This window comes from Herpailurus yagouaroundi, unplaced genomic scaffold, assembly GCF_014898765.1.
Source record: "Herpailurus yagouaroundi ecotype Mexico unplaced genomic scaffold, PumYag 141, whole genome shotgun sequence".
Classification (NCBI taxonomy): domain Eukaryota; kingdom Metazoa; phylum Chordata; class Mammalia; order Carnivora; family Felidae; genus Herpailurus; species Herpailurus yagouaroundi.
The window spans coordinates 38,191,982-38,199,134 of NW_024412396.1; the positions used below are offsets into that span (position 1 = coordinate 38,191,982).

General features: G+C 37.5%; 1 non-coding gene across 1 annotated transcript; it reads left to right on the forward strand.

Annotated features, from left to right (window-relative positions):
• Window positions 1-6,524: 6,524 nt before the first annotated feature.
• LOC121032521 (small nucleolar RNA SNORA50) lies at window positions 6,525-6,664 on the forward strand. The gene has a single exon (XR_005791343.1). It is a non-coding gene; the product is annotated as a small nucleolar RNA SNORA50 (small nucleolar RNA).
• Window positions 6,665-7,153: the final 489 nt, after the last annotated feature.

Here is a 7,153-nt window from a genome sequence, read left to right on the forward strand (position 1 = left end):
GAACCAATACCTCCTCAACAAAGGAGACACCATAGTCCTTTTATTGAGCACTTTCAACTTGAAGGTGTATATACATGGAAATAGGTTACCTTTCCCCCCAACATCTCCCAGGTTTGTGAGGCCACTTATCTCTTTCTGAAAGGCGCACAACCTTTAAGGACATGTGAGAAAATTGTTTAACATCTTGGTTAAGCAATTTTAAACTTTTAATTTCACATTCTTCTTAAAACTTCCTCTGTGTTCTGTCTCTGCCACCAAGGCAAAGCTTGTCTTGGAGAGAGAGGGCTGGGATCTGTTTTGTTATTCCTCCTTACACTCTACTCGAGGATTTTGAAGTAGGAGTGGAATTGTGATCTAGATCAGGGCCACCTCCTTTTATTCTCTCTTTTTCCTCCCTCCCTTCCTTCTTTCCCTTTCTTTCTTTCCTCCTTCTGTCTGTTCCTTCCCTTTCTTTCCTTCTATTCCTCTTCTTGCTCTTTTTATTTTCCTTGCCTTCCTTCCTTTCCTCCATCCTTTCTTTCAAAAACTTCTTTACTATTACCTATCACAAAGGTGATCATATCTTCTGGTTTGCTAGGACAGTACTGGGTTATGACTTGTCCTCATGTAATAGTATGTACCTAGTTTTACTATCAAAGGTATATGAGTTTGGAACACTAACTACATAGTCATGCAAATTGATACATATAAAGTAAAAAATATATAAATGCATGACTCACTGAGTAATCCCAAAATAATATTTGTGTAGTTCCCACACAAATCAAGACATAGTACATGGTCAGTATTTGGGAAACCTTTAATTCTTCCCCAAATTACTATAAAAGGTAACCATCATCCTTACTTACAACACTATAATTTGGTTGTGCCTATTTTTAAATTTTTAGAAATTTCTTTAGAAGATTCATTAATGTTACTGAGTACAGTTAGAAGGCATTAATTTTCATTGTGGTATAATATTCTATTTGACTTTACCACTGTTTTAAAAAATGCTCATTTATTTTTGAGAGAGAGAGAGAGAGACAGACAGACAGAAAATTCCACACTGTCAGCACAGAGCCCAACACAGGGCTCAATCACACGAACTGTGAGATCGTGACCTGAGCCAAAGTCCAGAATCAGATGCCACCCAAGCACCCCTACACCACTGTTTGTTTGTTTTTTTTTTAATGTATTCTACTGTTTAGGGCACTTGGATAGTTTCTGGTTTTAGGCTATTATGAGTATGCTATGAAAATTTGTATATGGGTTTCTTAGTACACAGACTTTTTTTAGATAAATACCTAAGAGAGGAATTGCTCAGATATAAGGTGCAAACATATTTATTAGCTAATGTTAAGCTGTTTTCCAGAGTGGTTGCTAGTATACAAAAATGTGGCTGATTTTTTTGTGCATGCATATTTTTATTTAATTTCCTAAACAGCCCTTTGAGATGTACACACACGCACACACAAACACATGCACACACACATCTATTTATTTATTTAAAATTACAGATGGGAACGCTGAGACTTAGGCACGTTATATATCATGCTATAGATCATACAACTAGTAGGTGGCAGAGCCAGATGTTAAACTAAGTAATCTGACTGTTGAGGCACCATGCTTAAACATGAGGCTTTACCTCCTTCCATACATGGAAAAACACTGCTAGTTGCCACTCCACCATTTAGTCTCCCTGTTTTCTGAATCAGCAGAATCCTGATACCTAGGAAGCCAAGACTAAATTTCCTAGTCTCTCATCCATTTAGGGATGTTCAATGAGATATGAGATATAAGCAAAAGTTTTGGGTGAGAATTCTGGGAAAGGTACTTAAAGGGTGCTGACTATGTTGGGAGAAACATCCTTTGTCTTTTTTCTGCCTCCTTTTTCTTCCTGTCCAAATCTTGGAGGTGATGACTGGAGTTTCAGCAGATATTTTGGATGATGAGGAGTCCTTGAGTATGATAGATTTGTTTACTTCTCCTTTAGTTCATGTTTTAGTTCATGTCAGTTTTTGTTTCATGTATTTTGAATCTCTTATGTGATGCATGATAATGTGGGATTATTATGTTCTCTTGGTTATTTTAACCCCTTTATCGTTGTAAGTGAAATTTTATTCTTGGTGTTTTAGTTTACTAGGACTATGGTACCAAATTACCACAAAGTAAGTGACTTCAAGCAACAGAAATTTTTTTTTTTCTCACAATTCTGGAGTTAGAAATAAAAGTGTGGGCAGAGCCATGCTCCCCTCAAAAGCTCTAGGGAAGAATTTTTCCATGCCCCTTCTATCTTCTGTTGGTTGCCAGCAGTCTTTGGTGATTTGGGGCCTGTGGCAGTCTAACTCCAATCTCTGCCTGTGTCTTGCCATGGTCATTTTTCCCTCTCGTCTCTCTGCCCATATCCTCCTTTTATAAGGGCACCAGCCCTATTTGATTTAGAGTGCATCTTAAGTTGACTAAATCTGCAAAGATCTCATTTCCAAGTAATGTCACATTCACAGGTTCTAAAGTGAATTATTTAAAAAAATTTTAAACAAGGGTGGTTTGAAAAGTTTTATTTTTTCCTTACATTGAAGAAGTCTGAAGTAAGCACTTCAGAGCAGACAAGGCAGTTTCATGGCCATCAGGGACCCAGGTGCCTTTTATTCAGGGATGTCATCCTTAGTGAGTGCCATCCATCCTCCTGTCAACATATTAGCACAGAATGGCCCCTATGCCACTAGCCTTCATGTTCCTATTCCGGGTAGCAGGAGAAGGGGTAAGATCAGAAGCCTCCCATCATTCCACTTAAAAAACAAACAAACAAACACCACACCCAGTGATTTCCATATACTGGTTTCATCATCCCTCTCTGTGAGGAAGTCTTTCTACCATCCTTCTGTACAAACTAAAGGAAATCTAGTTTTTGAAACTGAGTATATTGCTGCCCTGCCAGTATAGGCAACTGTCACATAGGAATACACAGAAGATGTAAAGAGGGTAATTAATTACCTAGCAAGCTTTGCCATATAAGTATCACTATTCACAATGATGTATTTGTATGACCACTTAATGTCTGTTTTCCCCTTCTGAATATAGCTTATAGAAGGCAGGAATCATTTTTACTATTTTTTTAATCAGCCCCTATCATAGAAGAGTCTTAATAAATATTTGTTAAATGAGGTTTATTATATAATATTAAATTGTTCTCAATATAGTCTCCCCTTATACGTCCTTATTATTTGGATCAGATAAAGCCACTCTTTGGATGTGTCCCAAAAATGGACACCATAGCCCATATGGGATTTAGCCAATGCAGATATAAATGCTTTTTCCTTTTAATAAAAGACTCTGGCAAGAAATTTATGTAAAGGCATTTCATAGCTCAACAGTTATGCATTCAAATTTTCCAGTGTCTATAAAGTACCTGATCTACCCTCAATTGCTTTGGCATTCCAAGTCTGTCTCACATTAATATTCATATTGGGTTTCAAGAAAGACATTTGCTAAGTTTAGAACCTGCAATAACTCATGAGCTAAAAAAATTTTTAATTAAGCACCAAACTTTGTAGGCCCAGTTCATTTACCCTTGGCAGAGTGAAGCTTTCAGCAGAATAGCTTATATAGCTGATTATAAAAGCTGTAAGAGTTCCCAGGACAGAAGATGAGTCCAAGAAAGAAAACATCCCAACAGTGATCTGATGATCTAACTGTAAAAGATTCAGATGTGTAATAACAGATGTTCCTCCCAAATGCAGTTTTTAAAAGCCAGATGGAAAAATGGAAAAATGGCATGAGTCAAGTATATTCTGCAATTTTAACATATTTTAGCTCCAGTTGGGAAGAATTTAGGTGAGGCTAGGCAAAAAACACTGCTAAAGGGTATATCCAGAAGTACTGAATCAATTTCCTATGTCCAGCCTGCTTCTGGGGACTAGACTGCTCAGGCAGCCAAGATGTTACTCTGGCTCATAATGATTTTTGTTGCTTTTATTTATGAAAATAGTTTACTAACTAAAGATATCCTGAAGATCACCACTCAAATACTCATGAAGAGAGAGGCTGACAAATGGCATCATTTCTGCCAAGATAACTGGTGACCCTGACAGAGTCACTTTCATCTTCTGTATCTTAAAGTCCTTGTCATCATGGGCAATGAAAAGAGAGCCACCAGCAGGCAGAGTCTGAAATAGGACTTCTAATGAAAGTGAAGGAACAAAATGAAATAAACAAAATGAAACCTCCCCAAAGAAACTCACAATTCAGCTAGAACTGATTGCATGCTGTCTAGATATGGGGCACTGTATAGATGCTGGACCTGCACTGGTGGCTAAAACACCTGAATTCTCAGGAGCTCCCTCAGGAGTTTAATCTGAAGAGGACCACCAGACCCCTAGGGAAGGAAAAGAAAACACAGAACCACCTTATTTGCACCCCAAATTTTTCATTGTTTGCTACAGTGTATTTAAAACAACAAAATGATGAAAACAGCAACAGAACTTTTAAGAATTACCAATAGAAGCTGCTTCCCTAATACCTTTAAGGGTGGATTTGAAATCCAGACACATGCATTCATTAATAAGAGCCTAAGACTCTACAGCATAAGTGGATGCCTAAAGACCCAAATGCTTGTTCTTGTTAGGCTATACCAGAAGGATTCTGTTAGTTCCAATTCATGATGCCATTTTGGGGTGCATATGTGTTGGTCGTATATCTTCTTGAAGATAAACTGAATAAGCAAATCAACAGACTTATTGGCATTCTTGGAGCAGCCACCAGTAGACCTCGCAGAGACTCTATGGACAGAGAGTTCTTTCGTTCCAGGTAAGGATTTCTAACATTGTCTAACTTTACTTTGTGTTGACAGAAGCTGATGTATTTTATAACTTAATTAAAGCCATAAAAAGGAGAAACTTTGTTTACTCCATGGGTGCTTTATTTGGTAATATTCCAATCTCAGGTTGTTCTAGGAAAAGCACTATATGAACTCTGCTTACATCACAGGATGCTATATTTTCAGAGGTGGTTGTCCAATCCCACTATAGGCCAAGACGAGTTCTACCATCTGTTACCCACACAATTACCACAACAGAAAATGGGAACACTGTTGGTGTTTTTTTTTTTTTTTAGATGAACCAACGTGCAGCAAGAAATGTCTAATGTTGAACAACCCAGCACTACAGTGTAGGTCACTTGGGCTCAGATTTGAAGCTATAGCAGTATTGGAAATAATAAATTCTTTGTATAGAAGAAAGGGATAAAAAAGTTTCTCCCTTTTTATCAGGATGGAAAGAGGCTCAATGCAATGCTCTTTCAAAAGTATTGCTCTTTCAAAAGTAAAAGTTTACATCTAATTCTATAATAAAAGTGGAAGATTATTGAAAAAAAACTATTTTCTTCCAGTTTTCATGTTCCACCATATACAACAGAATTTACAATTTGCATAGGAAGGAGCACACCTTGTAGTTTAACAAGGACATCCTTCTCATAAATGCAAACCTAGTTGAAGTATTTTAAATACCACTTTTAGTAATAGGGTTGGCTGAAGGCATGGAGGCTCTTTCTTTGAGAAGATTTGTTTCAAATTAACTGATATTCTTTTAGAGTCTCTCCAGCTGAATGTGGCCCTTCCCTTCAATAAATATTTCGGTTTGCAGTTTCCACATCCTCTGGAAAAGCTCATCAGGCTAGGAGACTGTAAAATCCAGGTCTGTGATTTCTCTAGTATTTACTTGTATTCACATTTCTTTTCTGAATCATCAGAATCACAGCTGCTGAGGCTTGTAGGTTAACTTTAATGACATCATTTCAGAATCATTCTAGAACCAAGACTGTCCACTTCTTCAGAGACTTGTATATGGCAGGGTGGGGGGAGGGCGGATTTAATATCAGTAAGGACACTGCTTTATTGTGAAGCCAGGGAAAACACCTAGAGTGACCATTGTTATTTAATATTATGAGAACTTTTCACTCACAGTGATATGTGAAAATGTGTATCACATTAATAAACCTGGAGATGGGTTCAGTGAATAGTTGGGAAAAGCCTGCCTTTCACCCCCTTTGATCATTATCTTTCTTTTGGAGGGTTATATTTGAAAAGAAGTGTTTATAGCAACCTGGATAGAGCTTAATTACTAAACTCACAAAATATGCAATACAGTAGAAGACAATGTTCAGGAATTTTTTTTTTCTTCCACACAAATTCTAACCGCTAGAATATTTGACAGGTAAAATTAATGGCCATGATCTACATAATCCATGCAGCATTTGAATATTCCGTTAGGCAAAAATAAGTCATGGATGTGAAATCCAGGTTAAGAGATGGTGCTTTGTTTTAAGTTGATTTACAGTTTGACAGAGCAAAGCGATCTGTATCAAGAAAAACAAAATTTTCAAAGCTTGTCTGTGATGAAAGGACACATTTGTTTGAAGGGAAGACTAGGGGTAGGAACAGGGGCAGGGGTGAATATGGCTTATAGTTAATGTAGTTAGGACAGGTCAGCAGATGTGTCAGCAGACTTGTTAAACAAGAGGACTGAATTTTTTAATGGAAATTTTTGTTGAGAAGGCACTGCCTTTGAACCGGATGTGTCTTGTTATGTAGCTTCTTCAGCAGCCAAGCAACAGTGCTAGAGCATAAGGACTTGTTATTACCGGGGCTCTTCAGCTTTCAACTGAACTGTTCTTTTAAAAACAAGGTGCATTTGGGACATCTGGATGGCTCAGTTGGTTAAGCATCAGACTTCAGTTTGGGTCATGATCTTGTGATTTGTGAGTTCGAGCTCCAGGTCAGGCTCTGTGCTGACAGTTCTGAGCCTGGACCCTCCTTTGGATTCTGTGTCTCCCCATCTCATGCTCTGTCTCTCTCTCTCAGAAATAAACATTAAAAAAATTTTTTAATAAAATAAAAAATAAAAAACAAGGCGCATTTAAGTTACTCCCTGACACCAATCACTCCCCTTCTTTCTGGGAGAAGCATATTCCACTTCTGTTTTCATCTTCGTTGATTGGCAGATTGGAGTTTAAGAAAAAAAAAAAAAAAAGACATTTAGCAGTTCTTCAGTGGCCACTTTATGAAAGGCATTTTATGTACCATTTTCTGTGGTCTTGAAGGCCTGAAATAATGCCACAAACTAAGAAGCTTGGAAGTGCAGTTATTATATATTTTAAAAGATCTTTTGGTGAATAGCATGCC